Source organism: Brienomyrus brachyistius, chromosome 8 (assembly GCF_023856365.1).
Source record: "Brienomyrus brachyistius isolate T26 chromosome 8, BBRACH_0.4, whole genome shotgun sequence".
Taxonomy (NCBI): Eukaryota; Metazoa; Chordata; class Actinopteri; order Osteoglossiformes; family Mormyridae; genus Brienomyrus; species Brienomyrus brachyistius.
The window spans coordinates 9,892,756-9,920,258 of record NC_064540.1 but is presented as its reverse complement, the minus strand read 5'-3'; the positions used below and the strand labels follow the sequence as shown (position 1 = coordinate 9,920,258).

Sequence of the window (27,503 nt, the reverse complement as noted above, 5' to 3'; positions counted from 1 at the left end):
AAGAAGAGAAATGGGAAGGTGGAGACACAGGTGAGAAGGTCAGTGGACAGCATCACCCACACCTGAGAACTTCAGCATCAGCAGAGCCTGGAGCATTAGCATGAGCCCAGAAGGAAGTTAGTGTGTTAGACATCCTCAGGGTGCCACCTTTGGGTAGTTTTAAAGAACTGCTGTCCATGAGGACACTCAGAGGATAGGGGGCGGGAAGAGACTCAAAACACAAGGAAAATTATGCAAATCTACATGTAGGTTTTAATTAAAGGCATAGCACCCAGTGATGTTTCACAGACTCAAAAGAAGTTAAACAATTACAACAATTGCAGTAAATCTACACATGGGTTTTAATTAAAGGCATAGCACCCATTGATGTTTAACAGACTCAAAAGAAGTAAAATGATTACAACAATTGCAGTAAATCTACACATAGGTTTTAATTAAAGGCATAGCACCCAATGATGTTTCACAGGCGCAAAAGAAGTAAAATGATTACAAATGCAGTACTAAAGAAAAAAAAAATAAAAGATTCAAAATAAACACATGGCACAACAGTAAACTGATGTTATAGGGTTCTAACGTTTGCATGACCTGAGATTATGCACATTGACAAATTCTGATTGAACAGGGAATGGTAACAACATACGTACCACCATACAAGAGAAACATGTACATTTTGGGTCACATCTAGGCCATAATTTCACTTTTTTATGATAGACTTTTGCGATCCTAAACATCAAGACTTGAAAGTGTCATTTTCTTCTAAAAACACATCTTCGGCAGCATGAGGCACAAGGCAGGTGACACACAGTTTACGTAATTGCATGCCTTTATAGAAGGAGTCGAATGGGAGGGCTGTACAGACTCTACACGCAGAGCATGGATGGGATTTGAAAACACATGCTGGAGGTTAGAGGTGGCAGTGCACCGAGCCACCGCACCACCTACAGAGATCATGGTTGTATGTCTTTTCATTATGTCCTAAACATCCAGCCTGAAATGAACACAAATGCTACAGGAAAAAGTAACAGATAAACCAAGTGTCGCTGTCCACTGACTCCTCCTTAAACTCATTTTAAGGCTCCCCCCCTACACACACACACACACACACACACACACACACACACACACACACACACACACACACACACACACACACACACACACACTTACTTAAGGAAAGTCCAGATCATACTTAAAGAGAATAACATCCATTTTAGGAAATAATGCACTAAAATGTGAAAAGTTATTAAAAAACATGCATCACACATAACAATGGTGGAGTCATATGGGCAAGTTCCGCACTATTTATTTTAAGCTTGATAAAACAAAATCTAGTAGCTCCACATTCACTACCAGATCAAAAGCAAAACCAGCACCAAAGGCATGTGCTTATCCACTGTCAGACACTTACATCTCATAGGAACGGCTGTCACTCATCTCACCTATTGCCTGAATGGTGTCACACAATTTGACATAACATGTTTTTGTCATTTTCCAACAAAAGAAGCAAAGTTAACTGTCCCCCATCTCCAAGACGACACACTGATTTTCACGGGATCAGCGTGAATATGAACAGCAGAAAAAGCTTCATCATGTCATTGTCATATAAAAATCAAAATTAAAAAATTCTAATAAAATGTAATTAAAAAGAAACATTTTAAAGGTGATTACAACTGTTCACAAATACAAATATCTAAATAATCATAGAACTCAATGAAATAGCCAAATGAGCAAAGAAACATTCTACTGTATACAGTTAATTGTAACCAGATTTAAACAAATAGTTTTTTTTCTATATTTCTGATTTTTCACAGGATAACTTTGGTTTTAGGAGAATATTTATGGAAATTTAATTCTTGAAATCGATCACAAATTATCACCGACTGTGTAACCTATTATTTTTGAAGAGTAACAACGCTTAAAAAATATGGCAATTTGTCTTATCGTTTTGGAGTTTGGTTCTTTCCTTGTTTTGTGATAATAATAATAATAATAATAATCATAATAATAATCATAATAATAATAATAATAATAGCCCTTTGTAAGAGAAACAGTTCAATATAATGCAAAAACCATAAAAAGTTTAAAATTTGAGCAGTATTGAATTTACCAGCACAAATAAAGACTTTTCAACAGACACCGACTCTGTAACAATAGGTTTATAAATCACTAATTCAGTGATTTATAAAAAATTATTTAAAAATAAAGAAAAGTGTTACCACTCTGGAGGAAACATAAATCATTTAAAATGCCATAAACCAAAGAAAACTGAACACGATTGAGGTATTCTGTGCAGTCTCCGTGTATGAAAAATCGGTTCATCGGTTAAAACAGAATCATCCGCTAAAAATAGTTTGCATTTCTTTGTTGTTTCTTGCCCAGATTCATTCACAGGCAAAATAGTCCTTTAACGGTGCAATGAGGTGACGGATTACCGGGACGCTCCAGGACCGGCCCAGAACCTTCATCCTCTGTCCTCGGCCCATGTTGTTGATGTCGGTGTAGTGTTTCGGAAAGCCAAAAATCCTGCAGGAGAGGACGTTCATGTTAACATCAATGAAGAAACAGGAAAATGGCGGGGTATGTTCAGGAATTGAGAGGACGCAGACAGGCAGCCCTTTTATAGCTCTTGTTAGCCAGGCAGCAGATCACTCTCTCTGCAAACTAGACAGGACCGCAGACCCTCACCGCTCGATCTCGGTGCACCACAGAGAGTCTTCTTTGCCCTTCATGGTCACTGGAAGCGGCCCCATCTTTCCCTGTCGTAGGGAGTTGATCTTGGTTGTGATGGTACGCACTTTACTGTACTATTGAAAAATATGAAGAGGACATGAGCATCCAATGTGGAGCAAGTCCGAAGCAACAAGAATGGCAGGTGAAAGGCGTGCCCTGCTTTGGGGAATGTAAGACAGCTAATGCTGGGTGTGATACAACAAAGAGGAATATTTAAGCGTAATTAAGCACAGAAATTAGTGCTGACCAGTATATTGTTTCAGGACTGCACAATATATTGTGCACAATAGCAACAATCACATCAAATTTGTTGGTGATGCTTTGTGTATGTTGACATAACTTGCAGCAACACCAACAACTAATTTGATTACACATATTGCGATGGGATATCATGACATTGTGCAGCCCTAATACAAACATATAATACAAGAAATTAATGTAATAAAGAGGCAGGAGGTGACCATAACCTTTGCTTTCCGTCCGATCTCAAGGCAGTCCTGAAGTTCAAGGCAGTCGTTTATAGATGAGGCAATGGATCTGTGGAGGCAGGAGATCATGTGACCACATGACTGTAAACAAGCCGTCTTTTCGATGTTGACATCATGAATGAGTTTCTAATTTTGTGAAACACTACCCATCCACAGCCACTGAGTGGTGTCCGTTTTGATGTTAAAGATCCATTCTGGGATACCACTGTCACCGGCCATAACTTCATTTAGGTGTCTTGTATTTTGAACATATCCAGTAGGAACATAGTTCTCATGGAGTTTGAATTCAGTAGCTTTTTTGCTATTGCTATATTATTGCTATTTGCTGTTGTATAGATCTTGCTCCAAAGCCAACTTGCAGTAGTTACTGATTCCTCATTAGAGGCATACAGCTGTATGCTTGTGGCATATTATCTCCCTCACTGCACATTTCTTTGGACAAAAGCATTTGCTTTTCTCCGAAGAATAATCAATGCTTTATGTATTTCAAATAAAAGCTCCATAGAAATATACAGGTTTTTATCACTTATTCATAACTTATAGAAATAACATAACAGATATTTATTCTTAATACACAGCTAAAGTTCTCCAGTTCATTTCCTGAACATCTTCTGAATGTAAGTTTATGGGCAGGACATACCGATCCATGCCGGGCAGGTTTCCCCAGAAGTAGCGAGCTCTGTAGGCTGGGCTCACCTTCACAGCATCGATCATAACTGGGTTACACTGGACAGGATACATGACATACAGAATTCAAGGTTGGTCTATTTCAGTACAATGCATTTGCTCACCAGAAGGGCTACTGCATTAACAGAATGTTCAAGATCTACTGGAGGCTCAGGAAGTGTAGCACTCCTTACCTCCAAAAAGCGGCAGATGTCAACTTTGTCGCGGGATGCCATGGAAACCACGTTCTCAAAGAGCCAGAAGAAAGGACGATCGTCATCCTCCCTGGGTCTCAAGAGGGTCAGCAGGCGGTAGTACTCAAAGAAAAGCCGCCCTGTGCCCTCTGTTGGTGGCGCCATGGAAGCAACATTGTAGGGTCCTTTTAGCTCACCATTGAACACTTCTAATTCTCTAGAATGGACTCAGAGTGCAAGACTTCTGTGTAAGAGTAGAGTGAAGGATTCCCATACCGTATAATCCCTTGCGAGTAGGGTTGACACAGGAAAGATCGTTGCAGGGGGACCCACCAATCAGGAGATCAAACGGTCCCCATTCAGCAATCTGGATCAGGATGAGATCAGGTAGCTGCTGAGCTAAGAAACATTTACTCTGTTACCTGATACAACAGCTAGGTTTGTGAGGCCTGGTCTTATTAGGAATACAGGGTAAAGCCAACAAGCACAGCAATATGGGGCCTACAGAAACCAAACCTCCCGGGCTAAGCAGCTTACGTACTTGCTTCCTGGTGATGGTTCGCACATCGCTCACATGCTCGATCTTGCCCTCGTGCTTGATCATGCCCACAGAAATGCAGTCCTCGCAGATCTCTGAGGCGATGTAGCACTCCACCTTGAAGCCCAGGTCCTTGAGCACCAGGAACCCTGGAGGAGCAGACAGAACTAGTTCATGCAGGGATATTCAAACAGTTGTATGCACATAGAAATACACAAATTTGTACTTCTATGTCAATCATCAGTATTGACTCTTTTTTTGTCACAACAACCTAGTTACTTTGAGCAAAAAAGTCATGACATATTAGCGAATAGTAGCAAGTGTGTGTCTACAAGCGACAGAAAGTCTACACTACAATATTCTAGAAACACTCGTTCTGCTTGCTAAAACAGAACACCCAACATTAAAACTTATAATCACACATACACTGAATCCCCAAATCAATGTAGAATTACCACAAGGGAAGTGTATGGGTCATTCTCACAAACTCACCACAACATACCAATTTTCTCTAATTTTTAAAATCAGTTTGAAGGAAGACGAACTCTTCGTTGTCCAAACTTGATTTTGCCTCTGGGGTAGTTAATCAGTTTTATTACATTAATATTTATTTTTATAATAAATAAAAGCATTTAATGAAATCCAAGGCAAGAGTTATGGAGATGAGAAAACTAACAAAAAAAAGAGCTAAAATATACACTTTACCATACAAATTGATGTATGCAATAAAGTTGAAAGATTTATAAACATTTTATCTAGTTTTGTGTTACCTCGTTTCTGGCTGGTTACTCACTAGCCGTGATCCCCCTGGTTTCAGTAGTTCTGTAGGTATGTTGGCAGCGGGGAAGGCACTAACCTGTTGCAATGCCGTCAAACAGGGAAAGAACCCTAATAGGTCGCCGCTTGCTGGGGGGGATGGACGGGTAGACTCTGTGTGGCTCCTTTTGGGGGGGGGGGGGGGGGGGGGGGATACAGGGTTTAGTGTTTGTAGCAGAGTGACAGAAACAGGGCCTTTTTTTGTCCATTGAGGCATAGTGAGTGCTTGTACACACGACATCATGGAGACGGGTGCTTACAAATTCCATGCCGCTGTTGTTGGCGAAGAACTCCTGCACGCGTACGCTCCAGTCGGGCCGACGGCTCAGCACGCCATGACGCTGTGGGGGTTGGCAGATGTAGCAGCTCCAGGGGTCCACCTCCATTAGCTGCTCAAATGTTTCTGCACCCACCAGCGTGTTCAGGCAGTCCTTGCAGTAGCAGCTACACACACAGGTCACGTGTGATTCCCCTGCACGTTGTCTTTGTCTGTGTGTGTTTATTTCTGCACTTTTGACTTAACAGGTACATGTTCGCCTATTATTCTTGCTCATAGTCTAGCTGCCCAGTGCAAATACTCTCCCTACCCTATACACACTGTCCTTTCATTTTTCTAGCGTCATGTCTGATCTCCTGCATCTGTTCACTTTGATCCCAACCATGCACTGAATGTGCATTTTGTTTCAAGATGCCATAGCTGCAAGGCTAAAGAAACACAATACAAGCTGAATTTTATACTAAGCTGGCTGCTTTCTTGACTTTATGTTACATTCATTTTATCTTATAAAGCCAAACCACAGCGGTGCGGAATGGGGGAGGGCCGTGTTTGAGGACAGAGGTCACTGACCGGCAGCAGTTGGAGTTGCCGCACAGGATGACTTCCTGGCCAGCACAGCATACCGTGCAGTAGGACTGATAGCCATCATCGTCATAGCGATACAGAGTCTCTGAAAAGTTTTCCTGTAAGGAATGGCAGGAGATAACTTTAAGAGCCCAGAAATGGAGGGAATCGAGTCAACTGCCAATCAAATAACAATAGAATGGAGCTGTGGTCAAATAAATAGAAATGTGAATCAAACAATTTTATCACTATGGGAGACAAAACATCATCCATAAATATCTGCTTAGAGAAATGAGGAAACGGTACAGAAATAATGATTCCAGGTCATGATAATACCTTGCATTTCAGGCAGAGGCTGCCCTCAAACAGCGGGTGAAAAATCTCAGTGTTGGAGCTTCCACATGACAGGCAGTAATCTGGGCAGAGGACAGAGGTGGCTTATTTTAGACCAACAACCAGCTGAAAGATTCTCTCATCACTTAAAATGAATTAGCAACTATTCTATTTACCTTTAATGCTTTTTCCTTCCATTGTAACCTGAAACACCATTTGCTCTGAGGAACAGAAGAAATGGACTCTTTGTAAATTTGGCAACATAATGAAATAACCAGCGATGTTCCCTCAGTAAATGTGCCGAGGTGAATACAGGCGGGGAGGGGCACGGCGGGGCGGGGCTGTGGCCACACCTCTGCTGATACCCTGACAAAAGGACAGCCGGGTCTTCTGAAGGTTCTTCCTCTTGGCAGGAGGCTGGTAGTTTGGCGACTTCTCACAAAGCTTTGCAGCCATGGGGAGATCTAAGGTGGACACAAAAAGAATGGAAAGAAATGAACTTTAGGGAGCTGTAAAAAATGGCCAAGGTTAACATTTCACCATCAAAAATTAAGAAATCACAGCAAAATTTTCAGTTTTGCTCATTTCTCAGTTCATGGGTATGCGACTGTAAAATACAGATTTCTTTGCAAACTCCATCCTGGCTCTTTCCTGTTTGTCATTAATGAAGGGCTTCTTCCTTACTTTATGAGTCTTCAGTCCTGCTTCTATGAGCCTGTTACAAAGTGTCCTATCAGTACACTTCACACATAATGTTTCTCCAATTCTTTTAAGGTCACTTAAGGTCATCCTTCGATTTACGCAGCACTACCAGACAAGTTCACAGTCACAGGGTTCAAAAGTATGTCCATTTCACTCACATATGTGAATAAAAATGTCAGTGTGCGAACGTGAAAGAAAGATTTAGGCGCACTGGTGCGAAATACTTGTAACATCGCCTGAGAAAAACAGACGCATGAAAAAGCAGTCTCAGTGAGTGAGCGAGTGAGCCACACTTCACACAAAACTCCACATTTGCATATATTTACATGCTAGTCGTGTTTCACGCTACATTCGGCTGCTTCAGAACCAGCAGGCGCCTCAGAAGTATGATAAAGATAAAAAGTTTAAATCTCAGATTTAAATGTGCAAAATAGGGGTGGGCGATATGACCTAAAATTTTTATCATGGTATTTTTCACTTCTTGGATGGTGATGGTATATATTATACATAACTTTATTATGCATTATCCTGTCCTTTTATGTAAATAAAAAAATCTATATTTTATAATATACTAAGTACACTTTAATCGCTATTACAGTTGTTGATATAAAGAAGTGTCATAGGCAATGTTTTCTCATATTCATTATATAATTGTCCGAGTAAGAAGCTGCTTCCACCGAAAACAGTGCATTTTGCAGTTCATTTAAAATAAACTTTCCAACTTTGGTCAGCTGGCTGAAATGAGATTTTCAATTCAAGGCAAGTCTGCACACACATTTATGTGCGTGTAAGAGTTTATTACCTTTTAAATAGTCTATGGGGTTCGCAATCTATCCCAACGCTTTTGATGTCGCTCATTTTAGGCCAGATTCGTGAGTTGCCAAGCCTGAAAACTTGCGTTTTGTTTTGTTTCACCTCAGCTGATTTGCGTAAAAAAAAAAATGACTTTATACGCTTCATAAAAAATGTAAAATTTGAGATACATAAAATCACCAGTGCATCTATTTATTCAACATTTTGTAAAAAACATGCACCTTTCAAGCTTTATCATTTCAGGACAAAGCAGCGACTCTGTTAGGAACCTTATGACTTTCTGCTTGAGGGCATTAGATTCGTTGCTGTTATTAACACTAATGGCACATGAGCTCAAACAAAAGGGCTGTAATGCACCTTGCATAAAGGTGCAAATATATGCTGATCCAGCAAAATTTTTTGCTTTTTAATTTGCTGCTATATATTTATGTAACGTGGTTGTTTTTGTTTAATGTGTACAATCACACAAAACTTGTTCATTCTGAATTTGTTCATTTGCTATCAGGACGTAGTGTCAGAGTTTAAAAGGAAATTCACACAACACAGATAAATCGGTTACATACACTACAAGTACAAAGCTTGGCCAAGCAACAGACTTAATTGCAGTATGAATTGTAATGTGGAATAGGATAAAACATCAAAAGAAATGTAAAATACGAAAATAAAAATCTAGTTCTTTGACAATTTTGTCTGTCATTCCTAACCTTTCTATTCCACTAGTGTGTATGTGAAATGGTATATTAATGATGCGTTAAGTTTGAGTGCTTAAACAGAACTAATGGAGTTCCCCAGATTGTGTCTGTGCTCCTAAATTTTGTAACTAAGGGGCAGAATTGGTCCTTGAAAAAGTCATCTGACAGTAGAAATTCGCTTCAGCCCTCTAAACCAGGATGTAAAAATGCATATTACAGCTACATGGCCGAGATAAAACTCATCGAAAAGCTCAAAATGAGCACTATTTCAGTGGTATGCCTGGACTTCATCTGGCAAGATAAAGGAGAAGTTCTCCAAAAAGTCCAGTGTTTCCCCTACCATTATATTAGGGGACCTCCCACCGCCCTTGAACGTCACGTTAATTTTATTTTCTATATAGCACCAGATCACAACAGAAGTCATTTAAGGTTACCTTTCCTATAGAACAGGTCTATACATTGTCCTTTTATTAAAAAAACTAAATAGCCTTATACTATTTATCTTATTTACACAACAGCTTGTCATTTTTGTCTGTACATGGTGGCACGTTTACAGTTCTCCTCTGCTCTCTACATCGCGCATGGCGAAGCTCTGCCCCGATGCATGCACAGAGACACATTAGCACACACGTGAGCACACTCCCACCAGCGGACATAGAGCGCGCGTCGGAAAATATGTCGCGTCAACCACCTGAAAAGGATACAAAAATATCTGCGTTTATTTGACTGTTGTCATTAAAAGAAACACATGAACACCATGAATTCTGTGGGTGTCCGTCTGCCCCCACCCCCCCAAAAAAAAGCTGTAAACCTAGGGGAAACACTGAAGTCCCTCAATACACTTTCCACTAGGATGGCAAGATTCTCTAATTCGCATTGGTACAGCCGCATAAAGGTTCACAGTGTGATTGCCTTGGTTAAAAAAGTCTGCACTGGATACAATTTGGGATGAAAATCGTTTCTAACATCTTAGCATCAGTAAAATCCAATTTATTGATACATAATTATTAGTAGAGGCCCTATGCTTTTATCATTTGGAATGGAAATTTAATATTTAGAATGATCTACCTCTCTAAACTGTTTCTGTATCTGTACCATATAGAATTGCATAACATCATATTCTTTCACGTTGAATTGCATTGTACTGAATCAAATCATGCTGAATCGCACTACATCGCCATAGCAGTTGCTTCCTATGTATGCTTAATGTATCCGGTAGCTGGCAATACATGAAGATGGTACTGCATGGGCTTCCTGATGGACATGTACATCCCTACTTTACATACCATAGGGTACACTTTAGGCACACCTACGGTACACTTTCGGTTTTTGTTATGAAAGAAGTTAATTAAAACAGAAAAGCTGTAAAAACAGCGCTATATCTTTTCTTTTTGTTATGTGTAATTCATATGCTAAATAAAAATCAAAATGGTGATGCAAAAACATTTGGAAATTTGTTGAATTAAAATGACCCATTTAGGCCCATACCATGAGAGTTTGGCGGCTGGAACCCATGCGGTCCCAAGGGCTTAAAGCCATCGAAGGCCCAGTTTACCATCGCCTTCAGGTCTGCATCCATGCTGATTGAAGAAAATTCCTTGCCACTCCTCTCTGCAGCCAGCTGCACAGCCACAAGCACATGGGTTAGCAGCAGTCTATATATAAACACACTCCCTGGAGAGGAGTGCTGGTAAGCAAGGCTACACAGCAGACCCATGCTAATCTGCTACATGCCAACTCTACTCAACCTTTTTATTTTATTCCCTGCTGGGAAGACAAACAGTACACACGAGGCAGACAGAAACAACAAACCATAACAAAGCGATTGCTAAGAAGCAATGGCAGAGAAACCTCAAGAGTGCTAGAGAAACCTTGGGAGCACAAGAGGAACCTCCAGACATATGACAGAAACAAAGAGCATGAGAGGAACCTAGAGAGCACAAGAAAAACCACGGGAGGAACCTCCAAACATGCAAGAGAAACCACAAGAGTGAGAGAGGAACCTCAAAAGCACAAGAAAAACTATGACAGCACAAGAGGAACCTCCAGACATGTGACATAAACTACAAGAGTATGACAGGTATTTTGATAGTGCTTTAGAAGCCTCAAGACATATGACAGAAACCTCAAGAGTGCAACTGAAATCTCAAGAGCACTAGAGACACTTTGAAAGCATGACACTCCAGCACTATGCATTTAGGAGTAGTGGCAACATGGTGGGAGAAACCACTTGAGAAAACCATACCTCAAGGACCTGGTAGATGGCATTCTTATAGGCTGGCAGGCTGGCAAAGGAGTTCTTGCAGAAACACTTGGAAAACGCTGCAAAAGGCAGGAGCTTCTCTACATAGATCTGGAAAAAAGCCAAATTTAGCTCTGTAACTTCTGTGAAGCTGATGGAAGCATTGGGAACAGACAGGGAATAGGCCATGGACTCACACCTCCGAAAACATGCCGTCCCCAAACCACTCCACCCGGCGAACTGAGAGCGGAATGGACTTGGACTTCCAAGCCACCACAAGGCCAGGCCACCAGGAGAAGCCTTTCACCTGGCCCCACACCAGATCTCCCACACGGAACCCGTCATGATCCTGCAGAGGGAGCCAGAGTGGCGTCAGAGGAAAATTCCCTTCCGGGACAGTCTCAGTGTCCTTGTGCTCGGAGTGATTCATAAACAAGAATATCATCTGTAAATAACTGGATGACAGCAATAATAGAAAAGTCAGTTGGAAAGAAACTTTACCGTGTATGGGTGGCATTTCTTTGACTCTCTGGGGCTTGTAATTGAGTTTTCTGACATCTGCAAGTTAGGAGTTGATGTTTGGTTCCCCTTTTGAAGATGCAAGCAAAGAAAGATCCAACATCCATGTAAAAAATGACACAGGAGATGTACACAGGGAATGTACGCAGGAAAAAATATCTCTGTGACCCAGGTTTGAAATTATCAAGCTACAGCAAATATATAACACTTGTCAACCACTGGGTGCTATTTGGTGGCATGCTGGAAATCTAAAGAGATAAACATGCAGATTTATACTTTTCTATCATCACATACAAGGACATGGCACTAACACAGTAACAAGAAGCATGCAGTCAGGCTCCTTCTCAATGTTTTCAGGAAAATCAGAGGGTACCGATCGAACGGATGCTTAAATTCAGCAATGAATTGACATTAATGGCTTCAAAACATTTGAACAATACACCTGAAGAGGTCAGGTGAATCAGGACCAGAAAACCATATGCGAAGAGGTCTGTATGTACACATACATGCATAAATACATACATACAGATATGTATTTACTTTTTTGGTACTGTGATACTCTGGCTTGAAATGCTTTCTTTGTAGACTGGTTATGCGAATAGCCTGCCTGTTTCACAACACAAACACTGCCTTGAAAACAGTTGCGAACTCAGAAAATAACGATAAATGGAGTAAACAAAAAATAATACAAATAACAATGATGGTTACATGGATAAATGAAGTGACCTAAGCTTTAACTGCAATCTGGCTGGACGAACAGATACAACAAGATCATGGTAGCGAAACAAGAAATAATTAAAGTATATAAATAAATATATGCAAATAAAAGTACTTTGAATAACATACTAGGACAGCATGGTATTTGTGGAATGTGATTTTGTTGCAATAAATATCGGGGCATTTATAAAACAAAGATGAGTTCAATGTAAATTTCTCAGAAACCCATCTAGGAATGATTTGAACAGCAAGAATGAAAATGTTTATGATTGTCCCAGAGAACACATGCAACACTCATGCAAAAGCAGTGAAGAAAACCAAGTTTTAAACAAATACTAAATAAAGGAATAATTATTAAAATTGTAAATTTTTTTCAAAAAGTGTTTTTTTCCCTAGTAAAAATGTTACAGCAAAATTTTAACCCCCTACGCTGTAATGTCCATCCCAAACTGAAGCTAAGAAAAGGCCTGATCTTAATGTAGCCAACTAGCGATGTAAGAAATGTTTGTGCATAACATGCAATGTTGGTATTTATATCACAAATCATCCATCCCTATAATATACTTTAGCTATTTTTCAAATACAGTACAAAACATCTGCCTCGCGTTGTGATGTCATTCGATGTCGATACCAGTTTTTATGCCACTGGAAAACCAACACCTTGAAGTACTGTACTAGCTAAAGAACTGCATATGCTCTCCTCTGGCAGCTCAACTGAAAGAGAGTGTTAGCCTAGCTAAAGAGTGCATGTGCTCTCCTCCAGTAGCCCGAATTCATAGCGATGGAGAGACAGACAGAGTTTGCAAATTTAGCTTCCTTTCTACATAAAGCTGTCAGAAACATTTCGCTTTACCCCAAAATGTAGCCATTTTTGATAAATAAAAAAAGATTGCCTTCTGAAAGCATGGGCCTGCAAAATCACAAACCTTTCTTTTGTGATTCCCATTTGTCTGCATACTGAAGAGTAATACCCTGTCACAGCTGGGGAATGTTTCAAGCCAAAGCACAGATTAAGACCATTGGAACAGCTGGGCTTTTGCTCCGCAATGGGGAGCACAGGGTCCAAATCAAACTACAATAGCAACAATTTGAAGCTGCCGCCATGATTAAGACACAAAGTTTAGAAATGAAACCAAAAGGATGTGATTTCCAGCTTAGGGATTTTGTTTAGTTATTTAAGTATTTTCATTTAGTTCATTCGTTTATAGCTTTTATATTTCTTCCTCTTTATATTTCCTTGCTACTTGCTTCCTCACATCACGTTCTTATGCAACGCGCTTGCGCCAAGCCATCTGACCGCTTGGCTCCAGGAGTTCGTGTGAGACCATAGAAAAAGGGTCTGCTTCCCTCGGTGGGGGCAGACAGACGGATAAAGACACTATACAGCCCGTGTGTGAACATCTTTCTGTAACATTTTCATTCTGTTTCAGTAAACTGCTCAAGCGCAAGAAACCTGCTTTATCATTAAACTCTGAAAGAACCTGAGTTTTCACTAAAGAAATTCTGCAAAGTGCTGGCCTTGAAAAGATTAAGTCAATGATTGCAAAGTTGCCAGTTCAAATCCTGGGGCTGGCAGAATTGTGCAACCGTTGGGGCCCCTAACCCCCAATTGCACCAGGGGCACTGCATGCTGGCTGACCCTGTACTATGATCCCACCTGTATGTGTGTGTGTGTCTCATGAAGAGCATGATGACGTAAGCGACCTCCATTGGGAAGAATAAAACATCTCTATTCTATTCTGAACATTTAAATTGTAAGATCTGTTGGTCACTTTGAATGCTGGAGTCTGAAATGGCAAAAAATGTAAAGGCTGCTGCAGCAGTAAGCCCACTTTAATTCCATCCCAGTGTCCTGTTTGGTTACAGATCAGTGTATACCTTCTCATTATATGGCGCTGAAATGGTATCATCCGTAATGTAGATGGTATCCTCCATAAACTGCAACTCTGAGGATGCAAGAGAAAAAGGACTATCAGAGTCAGGTCAGGACTATCACAGCCAGGTCAGGACTATAACAGCAATTTCAGGACTATCACAGTGATTTCAGAACTGCCACAGCAATTTCAGGACTATCACAGCAAGTCAGGACTATCACAGCCAGGTCAGAACTATCAGAGTCAGGTCAGGACTATCACAGCCAGGTCAGGACTATAACAGCAATTTCAGGACTATCACAGTGAAGTCAGGACTATCACAGCAATTTCAGAACTGTCACAGCAAGTAGGATTATCACAGCCAGTTCAGAACTATCACAGCGAGGTTAGGACTATCATGTCAAGATTAGTTTCAGACATTCTTGAAATGCATTGTTTCTTTAAAAGTTAACAGTCTAATTCATGCCATTTTTCTGTGCATGTAAGAATTTTCTCTAAACATAAGTGTTTACAGAAGCAGGAGACAGGAGGCTTCATTATTCTCCCAATCCTTTCCTAACTTATTCTAAAAAGTATTAATTTCTTACTGTCAATCTTCTCCAGCAGCACGGCGCACGGCTTCAGGTCAAGTCCATCTATGAAGGAATTCATATTTTTCATTCTGCATTCATTCCATTCACAGAAATATTAAATCACAAGCGATACAAAAATATATGCAAATCCACATGCCAGACTAGGTTTCATTGTCATTTTTAATACATTGTAGGACCTGTCATAAAATTTCTTTAGTGTTTGGTATACTTTGGATTCTAGATTTTCACTGTGGGATTAAAGATCAGGGGTGGCATGGTGGTGCAGTGGTTAGCACTGTTGCCTCACACCTCTGGGTCTCAGGTTCGAGTCTCCGCCTGGGTCACACGTGTGCAAGTTTGCATGTTCTCCCCATGTCGTCATGGGGTTTCCTCCGGGTACTCCGGTTTCCCCCCACAGTCCAAAGACATGGTGTGTGAGTGTGCCCTGCGATGGGCTGGCCCCCCATCCTGGGTTGTTCCCTGCATCGTGCCCATTACTTCCGGGATAGGCTCCAGACCCCCCACGACCCAGTAGAATAAACGGTTTGGAAAATGGATGGATGGATTAAAGATCAAAACGTTGGTGCACTCAGGGTGTATAGCGGGTGGGGTGTGTTCTGTTCTGTTCCGTCTTGTTCTTTGTTAAAAAAAAAAAAAAAAAAAATCGCCAATAAAAATTAGGTCACAAAAAAAAATACCGGCACAGTTCGGTCAGCATGGACCAGGACTGTCATGCAAACCTACCCGGTGAAAGGTTCAACTTTGTCTGGTCTTCCAGGGTCAGGGATGCTGTGTTCACTTCAAAGAGGGTCTCCTCGCTGGTCAGATCGATTATTTGAGTGGAACTGTGCTCATCATCCTCCACAATGTTCTTGTCAGGCAGGCGGGTGCCTCCATTCCTAAATACCTGCACATACACATGTGCAGATGCCTTGCATTTTTTTTCTATGAATTAGATACAAACTAACCAAAAATGCCAGGAAGACACAAAGCATAAAATATCTCAGAAGGAAAGAAAGAACAGACTAGGTGTCAACAAAAGGGTCTCCAGTTTCATCATTTCACAACCAGTAAGAAGAGACAAAAGCGTCTGCTGGCCTGGTTTACAATTTTTGCTTTGCACACCTGAGTGAAGACCACCTCCGCCTCCAGCGGTGGACAGGGTAGAACCAGCATGGTAAGCATCAGCTTCCGGAAAATGGATGTAAATGCCATGGTTTTCAACACATCACTCCAGTGCTGCTCCATCAGGGGACTGAGGTCAGTGCTGCGCCTCCCCTCAACATTTTGGTAGTTTAGGAGCTCCATTTCAAGTTGTGCAACCTTCTTCGGAGTATCACAAAGACCCAGCCCTGAAGCCAGGTCTACCACCACCTCTTTCTGGATGCTTAGACTCCCTATAGGACTAAGCAGCAAGGACATGTTCCTGAGCTTTTCATCAGCCAATGGCAGGCTCTTCAACACAGCTGCACTGACTGAAGTGTAGAAAGAAATGATGGCTTCAGTGAAAGCTGTCTGGGTCTCAGTTAGGACCGCCTTATGTTCCTCAAGGAAGTTCTCCACAGCAGAGCCCACTTTGAGCTCCGAATTTGGAAGGTGAGATTTCTCGCTCTTTAGCAGGTTGATGTCCTGGTCTTTGAGGAGCTTGACAACAGCATGGGAGCGGAGAAAGCTGGCCACATATAATGGCAGTAGGTCACTGGCCTGCTGCAGTACATGAACCATGGTTATCTGGCCACCAGTGCCTCTACCCCTCTTCTCCAGTTGTTCCTGAAAGGTACAGAGAGGCTTCAGAACATGGCTGAGGAACATGAATGTTGCCCTCAAATGGAGGTTCTCGAGTTATGTGCTAATCTGCCTGACTCGATTGTCCTTGGGGTCACAGGATTTGAAGTAGGAAATAAGGTCTGGCCACATACTGAGCATCTTATGAATGATATCACAAAAGACTAAACAGCAGTTGGTGGCAGGATTTGTGAGACTGACAGACCCTATGTTGGCAAAGAGTTCCTTGAGATTCTCATTGGTGGTGGAGCAGGAGGAGTAGTGATTATGAAGGTCCCCCACGAGCTCTCATACCATGCTGAAGTGCTCCCTCACAACCATCCCACAGACCCTGTTAGCCAGGGTGTAAATGTCACCTAAAGACACTGTATGGGGATTTAACTCCTGGAGATGTAAGCCAACTTCCTTAGCTAACTCAGGGTCACCAGCGATGTAGAAAGTGGAGAGGTTGCTGACTGGGATCTCAAACTTCTTCAGAGTGTCAAATAGGCTAGAAGCAAGGTCCTTTCCAGACTGGATCACATCCAGGAGTCGAATGCAGTGTCTCCCAGCTTCGAGGTCAAAATAGCCTACAAGGACAATATTGCCAATCTCAACATCATCCAGGTCCACGTCACAGTACAGGTAGGCACAATATGGATTCCTCCTGCAGATGGACATGAGATCCTGTGGGTACCTTTGTCCCAGGACATACTTGGCCACATTGTGTTCCATATTCTGTATTTGGAGACAGAGTTGGTGTCTCCTGCCTCCAGTGTTTCTCAATGAAGCTCAACAAGTGCTCACTGCAAGTGAAGGAGACCTCTGGGCCCACAGGAGGCAGACCGGCTGCAGGCTCGTTCTTGGCATTCCTACCATGCCTCTTGCTCTGCAAGTGCTGCTTCAGGTGGACGCTGCCACTGTGGGCGATCATCAGGTTGAGGTTGCAGAGCTGGCAGTAGGCATGCGTATCTCCCAAAGCGCTGGGCTGAAGCCACGAGTAACCTTCCTGCCACTCATGCAAGAAGGCGTGGTGTTTCTTCTGCGGCTTCAACTCCTCATCAAACTCAGACTCCTTTTTATTTTTCTCCACTATTCAAACATAAATAAAATTAATGAACAAACAATAAATACTTGTTTTTTTAGTAGATGGTGCACTTTATGGTGGACAATATTCCTACTGGGTACTGATTTTTTTCATGAACAGTAAAGCCCTGAGCTTTACAACATTAGCCATTATCCATCCATCCATTTTCCAAACCGCTTATCCTACTGGGTCGCGGGGGGTTCAGAGCCTATCCCGGAAGCAATGGGCACGAGGCAGGGGACAACCCAGGATGGGGGGCCAGCCCATCGCAGGGCACACTCACACACCATTCACTCACATATGCACTCCAACAGGCAATTTAGCAAGTCCAATCAGCCTCAGCATGTCTTTGGACCGTGGGGGGAAACCGGAGTACCTGGAGGAAACCCCACGACGACATGAGGAGACCGTGCAAACTCCACACACATGTGACCCAGGCGGAGACTCCAACCTGGGTCCCAGAGGTGTGAGGCAACGGTGCTAACCACTACACCCCCATACCACCCCACTTTAATATTTTAATTATATATTTTATTCATATTTTGTAAACTAGTAAATACAAAAATATATATCCCAAAGAATCTTCAATTAGGCTACTAGAAACATAGCATACTTATTCATCTCACAAGTGCATCTTGTTTTAAGTATTTTTGAGGTATTTGCAGTTCAATCTCAATATCTTCCACGTGAGTATACGCAAAGGGCGAATGCTTTTATAATGTCCCACAACTTATCTCCCACTGGCAGAAGCGTCACTTGCACATCATCGTAAGAACATCCCCTCGTGCATCACAAGCTGTAGTGAGTGCGCAAAACAAGGCAAACTAGCGGCTCCCGAATCATCCACTGCTTTTTTCGGATTACTCACATATTGTCTCGCATGAATTCTGTTTAATGGGATTTTCCACTAAACGGTACTTCCACCTCTCAAAACTTTGTTTTTGGAAATATTGCAAATGGCTGTCCTACTTAGGGCTGGGCATCGGATTTTTGGTACTTTTGTGGTATCGAAATGCTCCAATCCTATTCAGGAAGGATCAAAAAAATAATTTTCTTTCGGTGCCAAATTCCGATACCCAAACAGTATATCTCAGCGTCTGTCAGATAAGCATTACAGTGATCCCCCCGCTATATCGCGGTTTAGCCATCGCTAAACCTTGCTCCGATTGTTAATCTGATCGTTGTGAGCAAACTTTTTGTGAACCCATACTGAGCTTAAAATGTTATTTTAACATATTCCATTACGTATACATAGAGAGAGATGTGTGCGTGTGTGCGCGTATACAAACACACATATTACATACTATTATTATGCTACTCATATCCTTAGCCCGACACCCACATATCATATGTGTTTACAAAGTGTGTTTTAATAAGTTTACATGTTTTTAAAACGTGTGGGAGGGGTATCTTGAGGCTTAAACTATATATAAAAATGTTAATTTATATAGTCCTTCTATATCGTAGATTTTCACCAATCGCTGAACTTTCGTAACTTCCACGATAGGCGGGGATCACTGCACTTGTGTAAAGATCTAAAGTCGCTGGTGATTGGCTGTCTAATGTAACATTTTACTAACACGTCACATAGGCCAGAGGAAAAAAGTATGTCCAGAGCCAAACCTATGAACTGCTTCGCGTATGTCTGTTGTTTCTGTTTCTCACGTAGTATAAAAAATGCTTAAATAATCAAAAGTGTGGCTCCACAGGGTTCCAGGCTGCAATCATTTAGTGGCATTTTGCAACCACTTAACTAAATTTTATAACCAATTGCACCAGTGCGACTTGCAAACATGCCCCTCATTTATTATATGCTTCCGATACCCGATCCATCTAATAGGTATGGATAGGTACTGATACCGATCCGAACATCGGATTGGTGCATCTCCATTAAAACAATTGGTAATGCTAGACATTAACTGAACTTTCACAATGCCTTTATAATGCATTCCTGGAAAATGCAGGGTACCTTCATGATGCATTCATAATGCATTCCTAGAACATTCATAAGTAGCATGTAAGCATATAACATTCTAACTTATCAGCTTTAATGCACTTTAACAGCAAACATTATATGATTATAAACATCATATTTTTATAATTTAATTATGTATTTTTTCATACTGTTGGCTTGTTAATGTATTTTCCAGCTGTAATTTCTTATTCAGTGAAAATATTAAGAATGCAATGCTTTAAAACATGTTAAGGTATAGTTACATGCTGCTTATGAATGTTCTATGAATGCATAATGAATGCAGGATGAAGGTGCAGTTAAAGTGAAGCATTACCAAACAATGATAGGCCACGGGCTTCCACCTTTTCAGCTGCAGTTTGCCATTCCTCTGCTCTGTAAACTACTATACAATGTCAGAAGCACCAACCTGGGTACCACCACCGTCTTTCTGACTGACAAAAATCCAAATAAAACAGGAATCTGGCTCAAATACAAACGCAAGAAAAAAAAATTGGTCAAAAGAGAAAGCTCTTGACAACAACCAAGCTCTACAGGTGACTTAGTAAGATTTCCCTGACCGTTTTATAGGAGCAGATTGGTATCAAATGTGCTGAACTAAGATGCGCCTGGCATTACACCTTACCAAGATGTTCTGCAGTGTCACTGGGCTTTGTCTTCTTAGGGGAAGTTATGGCAGGTTTCACAGGCAAAATGGCTTGTCCCTCTCGAGCCACTGTTGGGTTGTAAGTCTGACTACGATAATTGTCTTCAAAGAAATTTCTGAACCATTTCAAAAAGGCCAAATTATCTTGAAATTTTCCTTTAACTAAATTCTCCACTGGAATTGACTGAAAGGGAAAAGCACACAGAGGTCAAAGCTTTGTGATATTCCTAATTAGAATCATACTGAAAACATATAAAACACACAAAAAAGAAAATAAATTACCTTATTAACTCCTTTCTTCTTGAAGCTAGCTTGCAAAAGGTTGTAGTTGTGTATAAATTCAACTTCTTCTTTTGCCTGGAAGTTGACCTTCTTCAAGTTCAATAAACCAGGAAAGAGCCAGTCCATCAGCTGGCAAAAACAGGCACCTGGATGGCAAAACAAAGGATAAGTTTAACTAACTAACTAAAGAAACATACTTAGCACATAAAAATGTAGCACGTAACTGTCTCATATACCCCATTACAGTTTATGTTAACACTTCACATAAACGGCACCTTCATAATGCATTTACTATTTCACAGAACATTCAGTGCGCCTTCATAATGTATTCATAGAATATTAATAAGCAGAATGTAAGTATACGTCTTGACACATCTTAACAGCCTTAATATACATTAATAACAAACATTATATAATAATATCAAACATTATAATCATATACTGTTTGTCTTTAATGTATATTAAAGCTGTAAAGGTATGTTAGGAGGTTAAGCTATACTTACATGCTGCTATATGAATGCATAATGAAAATGCACTGAACACAAATGCATTATAATGGTACAGTTAATGTAAAGTGTCACACAAACACACTTCTCGAATCTAGTAACTAGAAAGCAAAAACAAACTAATAGGTAAGTACTGCACTTTGACCACAAAGTGTTGGTGCTAAATGCCGTTTTTGGCAGCACTTTACTTGATGGGGCAAAAATACTTAGTAATAACTCAGTTACTACTGAAGTACAAATTATGAACAAATCATGAACAAATACAGTTGCTACTTGAGGAGACGCATCACAATTCATTAACGAGGAACAAACATGGGATCAGTATTTCACTTGTGTTATTCACTACTTGTTCCTTCAACAGTTCACCAAAGTTTTCAGAATTAACAGATATAGTAATCAATATAGTAACTGCTTGACACAAAACATGCATAATTCATTGATGATGAATTAACATAAGATCACTATGTAACTATTAAGGTTAATTAATACATAAGTATCGTATAGTATAAAATACTAACTAATATGCCTCATCAAGTGAAGTATTATCCAGTTTTTCATGTACGATGTAAAGTAAATCTATAAATAGGAAGCAATACCTGAACTGATCTCTTCCACCTTGGTGAAGTTCGTTTCCAGGGATTCATTGAGCCAGTTCAGATCGCGTGAATTCCAGTTATCGGACTGCATCTTTCTCGGGCTAACGTTTGCCATCTTTGCTACACAAAATAAAAGCATGACTAGTTTAGCCAGGTCAAACACAGTCTGATTGTAGCCCTGGCCCTTCACATCTCTGAGGACAAGACCACAGTACTGGAGGCAGCGTGGAGCATGGCGACTATTCTTATCAATGATGATCTTTCTGATGTTGCCTTAGGAGAGACACCTTAAATCATACTGCTCCTTCTGGATTTAATAAGCATGTATAAGTGTGTGGTTATAGCCAGTGTGAGGTGTGCTCAAATATTATTACAAGCTGTAACCTAATCACTGATTGCATATAAGGAAAAGCAAGCAATTTTATTCAAGTTAAAAACATAAACATTTTAAGACATGAATTAGATCGTGGTTCGACTTAATTTAACTAATTTACAGTTGCCACACATTAAACCTGTGTCGGGAAAAATAAGTAGCGCCCTTTGCTGCATGAACCTCCCATCACTGTTGTCATGGTAAGTTTTACATCAGTCCCACGGTGGCAGAAATTCCGTGTTAGGTCTTAATTCTGTAACTTTTTCTTATACTGTCCTGGGACACATAACACCGAGCGCTGCAGACAAATCTGCACTCGGCACTTTCAAACTTTTACTTCACTGGGTTATCTGCCTGTGTACCTTTCTAACTATATGCAGTATAGTACATGCGGGCGCCACAAACATTAAAACGATCCCTTTGTTACAGTAAAATCGCTATGATGATATTAACAGTAAGTGCACTGGACCACAGTGTTTCATACGGATATTGTTAACATTGCTCTCTGTATAGGCGGATCTAACCCGTTTCACTGTTTCCTTCCACTTATGTAACCCACAAAGAAGAGAAAATGCCGCGAAATTTGCGCGGACGTTTTTCAAAGTGCCGTATAAATGACCAAGATGCAAACTCCTTAGTGTATAACGAGATGGATGTAGTTTGCGATATTTCGTGCAAAAAAAATCCTCTGACACGTTACATTTGTAAGCCCGTTATGCATTAGCTATACATGAATACTTTCCACACAGCCAGTCAAATTTGAATTTCAAACCGTCAAACAACCAGTGGTAAATGCTACTAAATATAATAAAATCAACACTATAGACAAAAATCTAATTTTAGATATTCAAATGACCATGGGACATATAAGTAATTTTTTTCGTTTTCATACAAAATAAAATTACTCTTTGTTTCACCTTCTGAGTCTTTGTTTCTGTACACAGCCTAACGATACCATTCGATTACATAGATTCTTGACCCTACAACCCAGAAATCGGAATTACATAATAAAACTGACTCAACCCAAGAATGCAAGTTAAATCGAGTGGTATAATTGGTACACTTTACCTTTAAAACATTAATTAATTAAAACCACGTACATACGGTGTCCCCGCTCCGAGTATGTGCAGCACGCCGGTCCTTTAAGTAATGGCCTGCCCTTACGCATCACTACACCACGTGACAAGCACGAGTCCCTTCGCTGTCTGTCCTGTATAGCTACCCAATACTACATCGTAATCTACTACTAATGTAAATGGTTACTTTACTTTATCGCGGCACTCAGCCCTGGCAGTTTTCCCAAGCATGTATAGAATTATAAAATATAGTATAGAAATATAAAAATGTTATCTATATTATTGATCCAGTCCAAAAACTAATAAATAACGTCTTTGAATGGGATACAACGAGATAGCTGTAAATTACTTTGGATATGGTTGTCGTAATCGATACCGATCCTTTTCAAAATTCAAGCAAACTGAAAAAAAAGATCAATGTAGTCTTACTTTATTTGATGAAATCTGGCGACCCTGTAATTTATATTTGTGTTCCCGTTGTACTCCTCCCGAAATGAATTAACATTACAAGATGTTTGCTAATTGTTCCGGTGACATATCGGTGCATTGGTATTTCCACAATCAAGGCGCACTTATGCAATATTAATAATCTATGACATAGGCCTATCACGCGCAATGGTTTTCTCTTAAATAGGGATTTCGCAATGGAAGTATGAACATGAAAAAAAACATAGCCTACACATTGTTACGGGGCGCTATATTAAGGCCCATTTTATTGTTCAAATTTACCTTTTCAATATTTATTTTTAGAGATCCATTAGTGTTACAAGGGCTTTTCTCATGGATAATATTTTTTTCGCCTCTTGATCGATAAGTTTCTCTGAAATAGTTTAACTTGAGGCTGAATATACCCGTTTGTGAATATGATATAACGCGTACGGTATTATATGGTAGAATGGTTTTCGTAGGTACATGCTTTAATAAGCACATTCTTCCTTCGAGTTTAATCCAAACCATCCTAACATACAAAATTAATCAAACAGAAAATGTTCCAATGCATAATGAATTCATATTGATTCTATAAATAAATCAATAAAACAATTCGGACAGGAATCTGATCTTGAGTGTACGCAAAATGGCAGTCACCATTACTTTGCGGTTTCTCAGTGGCACAAAATGGCGGGTGTAACGTTACTTCCTCTGGAATATTCTATATTTTATTGCTGAATTTACACTTCGTTTTCTTTAAAAATTTGGTTATCTTCATGGATTTACATGTTTGTTGTTCCTAACAAATTCAAATGAAATGGTTAACTTTAATGGTTCAGATGACTGTATCCCCATTGTTTTGTATTTGCATTTACTTTTTTGCAGACGTTTTTAAGCGACGGGCTAAATATGAACTATGAGAACAGATAGTATCTCGTATACATCAGACAGTATGTGGCGACTGAGATATTCATGAACTTGGCCTGTTGTCCAGGAGAGATTTATACGCCGATTATGGTGAATCAACAGATAAACGATTCAACACCGGGTCCTCGTGGCAGACCACGTGCCTGGTTTTTGATCTTGGTCAACTCTTGATTAAAAGGCTTGTATGACGTAAACTAAATGGATATAATTTAAGAATGTGCATGAGAAACTTTATATACATTTAATCCCGTTAATTTGTTCATTTTTTATTTAACAAATACCGCCCCCTTTATTTGGTCGTTTGTGAAACAAAGCGGAATGTCTGCTTATTTTATTTATAGGAATCTGTTAACAGACAAGTAAATATTTGTCAATTTAAAGCTGGTTAATAAGGCTGAATTAGAGGGACCGTAGTTGAGATTTGTCGTAAGTAATTTTATGTCGTAAGTAATTTTATTTGATGTTCGATACATTTAAGTATATTCCTGTCGTAAGTTTATGGAGAAAGCAAACTATTTGCCATTTAATATTATTATTATATTTAATGAAATATTATATTTGAAAAAGACACGATGCCCTGAAAGGGGCAACATTTATCTAGGGTAATAAACGGTGGTGGTCAGGGGCCTTTCTAGGTATCGGGAGCTAAGTCAGGTTTACATTTTCATATACATATACTGCATTAGGCACATGCCCTTAGCCAGAGCCACTTACAGAAGTGCTTTGAAGTTATCATCATGAATACATTCTGATTCTGTTTCAATAGAACCTGGGTTAAGAATACCATCAGTCCAAACACTCTGTTGGCAAGTAATAGTTTTATTTTATTTTTATTATTTTTGTATAAGGATGTAACACTGGAAGTGCTAATCCAAGTACTTCTAAAAGATGGTGCGTATCTCCCTTGTGCCTTGAGAAATGGGACCAGTCGAGCACTGCTGGAGGATCAGAGAGAGCATGGTGCATTGCGAGGTGTGATAAGTGCTTTTTTTTTACCCAGAGCTTCACTTTATTTTTTAATTTTTTTGAAGGAATATTGGCATTGGGGGGGGCGGCATGGTGGTGCAGTGGTTAGCACTGTTGCCTCACACCTCTGAGACCCGGTTTCGAGTCTCCGCCTGGGTTACATGTGTGTGGAGTTTGCATGTTCTCCCCATGACGTCGTGGGGTTTCCTCCAGGTACTCCGGTTTCCCCCCACGGTCCAAAGACATGCCGAGGCTGATTGGACTTGCTAAATTGCCTGTTGGAGTGCATATGTGAGTGAATGGTGTGTGAGTGTGCCCTGCGATGGGCTGGCCCCCCATCCTGGGTTGTCCCCTGCCTCGTGCCCATTGCTTCCGGGATAGGCTCTCAACCCCCCGCGACCCAGTAGGATAAGCGGTTTGGAAAATGGATGGATGGATAAATTACCTCAATTCCCACAGTAAAGTATGCTTATCAAGAATCGATCCATTCTGCAATGGCATTTTCCTAAAACTCAGCCAACAGTATTAAGGATTAATAAAATTAATAGAATTAATTAGGGCGGTATGGTGGTGCAGTGGTTAGCACTGTTGCCTCACACCTCTGGGAGCCGGGTTTGAGTCTCTGTCTGGGTCACATGTGTGTGGAGTTTGCATGTTCTCCCCATGTCGTCTTGGGGTTTCCTCCGGGTACTCCGGTTTCCCCCCACAGTCCAAAAACATGCTGAGGCTAATTGGACTTGCTAAATTGCCTGTAGGAGTGCATGTGTGAGTGGATGGGTGGATGGATGAATTAATTAATCAAATTTAGTTTATCTCAAGGCAACCAAGCTGGCTTGTTTGTCAGAGTGTTAGATTGTGGCTGAGTCAACAACCTGCTCCTCAACACCACAAAAACAAAAGAGCTGGTTATTGAATTTCAGAAAAAATTAAACTGACATTCAGCCACTCACCATCGCCGGGGCATCTGTGGAGAGGGTCCTGGTGTTCAGGTTCAGGTTCCTGGGTATTGAATTGGAGGATGACCTGACCTGGAATGCTAACACTAAGACGCCGCTGAAAAAGATGCAGCAGAGACTGTGTTTTCTCAGAATCCTCAGAAAGAACCATCTCCCCAAAATCTACTCCTTACCTTTTGCCACTGTTCCATCGAGAGTGTACTTAAGTATGGACTTAAGTATGGCGTGTGGTACGCCAGCTGCACTTCCTCAGACGTGAAAGCTCTCCGCAGGGTCATCTGGGTAACAGAGAAAACAACTGGCTGCCCTCTCCCCACACTGCAACAAATGTACACCTCCCAATTCCGGAAAAAAGCTATGAACATTTCACACGATTCATCACATCCCGGTCACTGTCTCTTTCAGCTTTTGCCATCAGGCAAGAAGTACAAAACAATGAAAATCAGGATAAACTACCTAAAAACGCTTTTTATCCGAAAGCAATCATAGCCTTAAATTCAAAATAGAACTGTTAATTTTTAACATTTAAAAAGTAGCTACAAAAGAAAGATGAACTCTTTATGTATTATTCAACGCATAACTAACATCTAAGTTATCCCCCTACATGCTTACATTAAGTTCAAGTTATTACTTACAGGTCCGTCAATGTATAGGCACCCTTCTCCATGAAAAGGCTCCTTAAAACTTACCCACTTGGCCCCCTTTGGTCAACAAACCAATGCTGCTTGGAGCTCCCTCCACCACGTGAGAAGTGCCACTCCAGACTGTTCGCTCCTCGTGTGTGCCACGCCCCCCTGATTATCCGCGTGTGCTTCCCTGTTCGTACTCAGCTGTGTCTAGTTATTTTGATCTGTCCTGTTTATTTGAGTCCAAGTCTTGCCTGTGTCCCTTGTCCGTCATTGATGTTAGTCTGCGTCAGATGTTTCCGAATCCCTGTTTTCCCTGACTTCGCCTGCTTGCCTGCTCCTTGCCCGCTTACCTGCCCAATTGATCACCCGCTAACCAGCGCTGATCGTGACAGTATGTTTGTAATGTGCTATTTGCCTTAATTGTATGAGTGAGTCTGATTATAGAATAATATTGTCAGCATAATGATTTAACTGCTCAAAGGCAGTCCTTTTAGGAATACAGTCAAAGCCAGATTTTTACATATACATATAACTATTTTGTTACACATCTTTGACTC

General features: G+C 40.7%; 1 pseudogene; it reads right to left on the bottom strand.

The window, feature by feature from the left end:
• Positions 1–229: 229 nt before the first annotated feature.
• Positions 230–26,377, bottom strand: LOC125747539 (uncharacterized; annotated as a pseudogene).
• Positions 26,378–27,503: the final 1,126 nt, after the last annotated feature.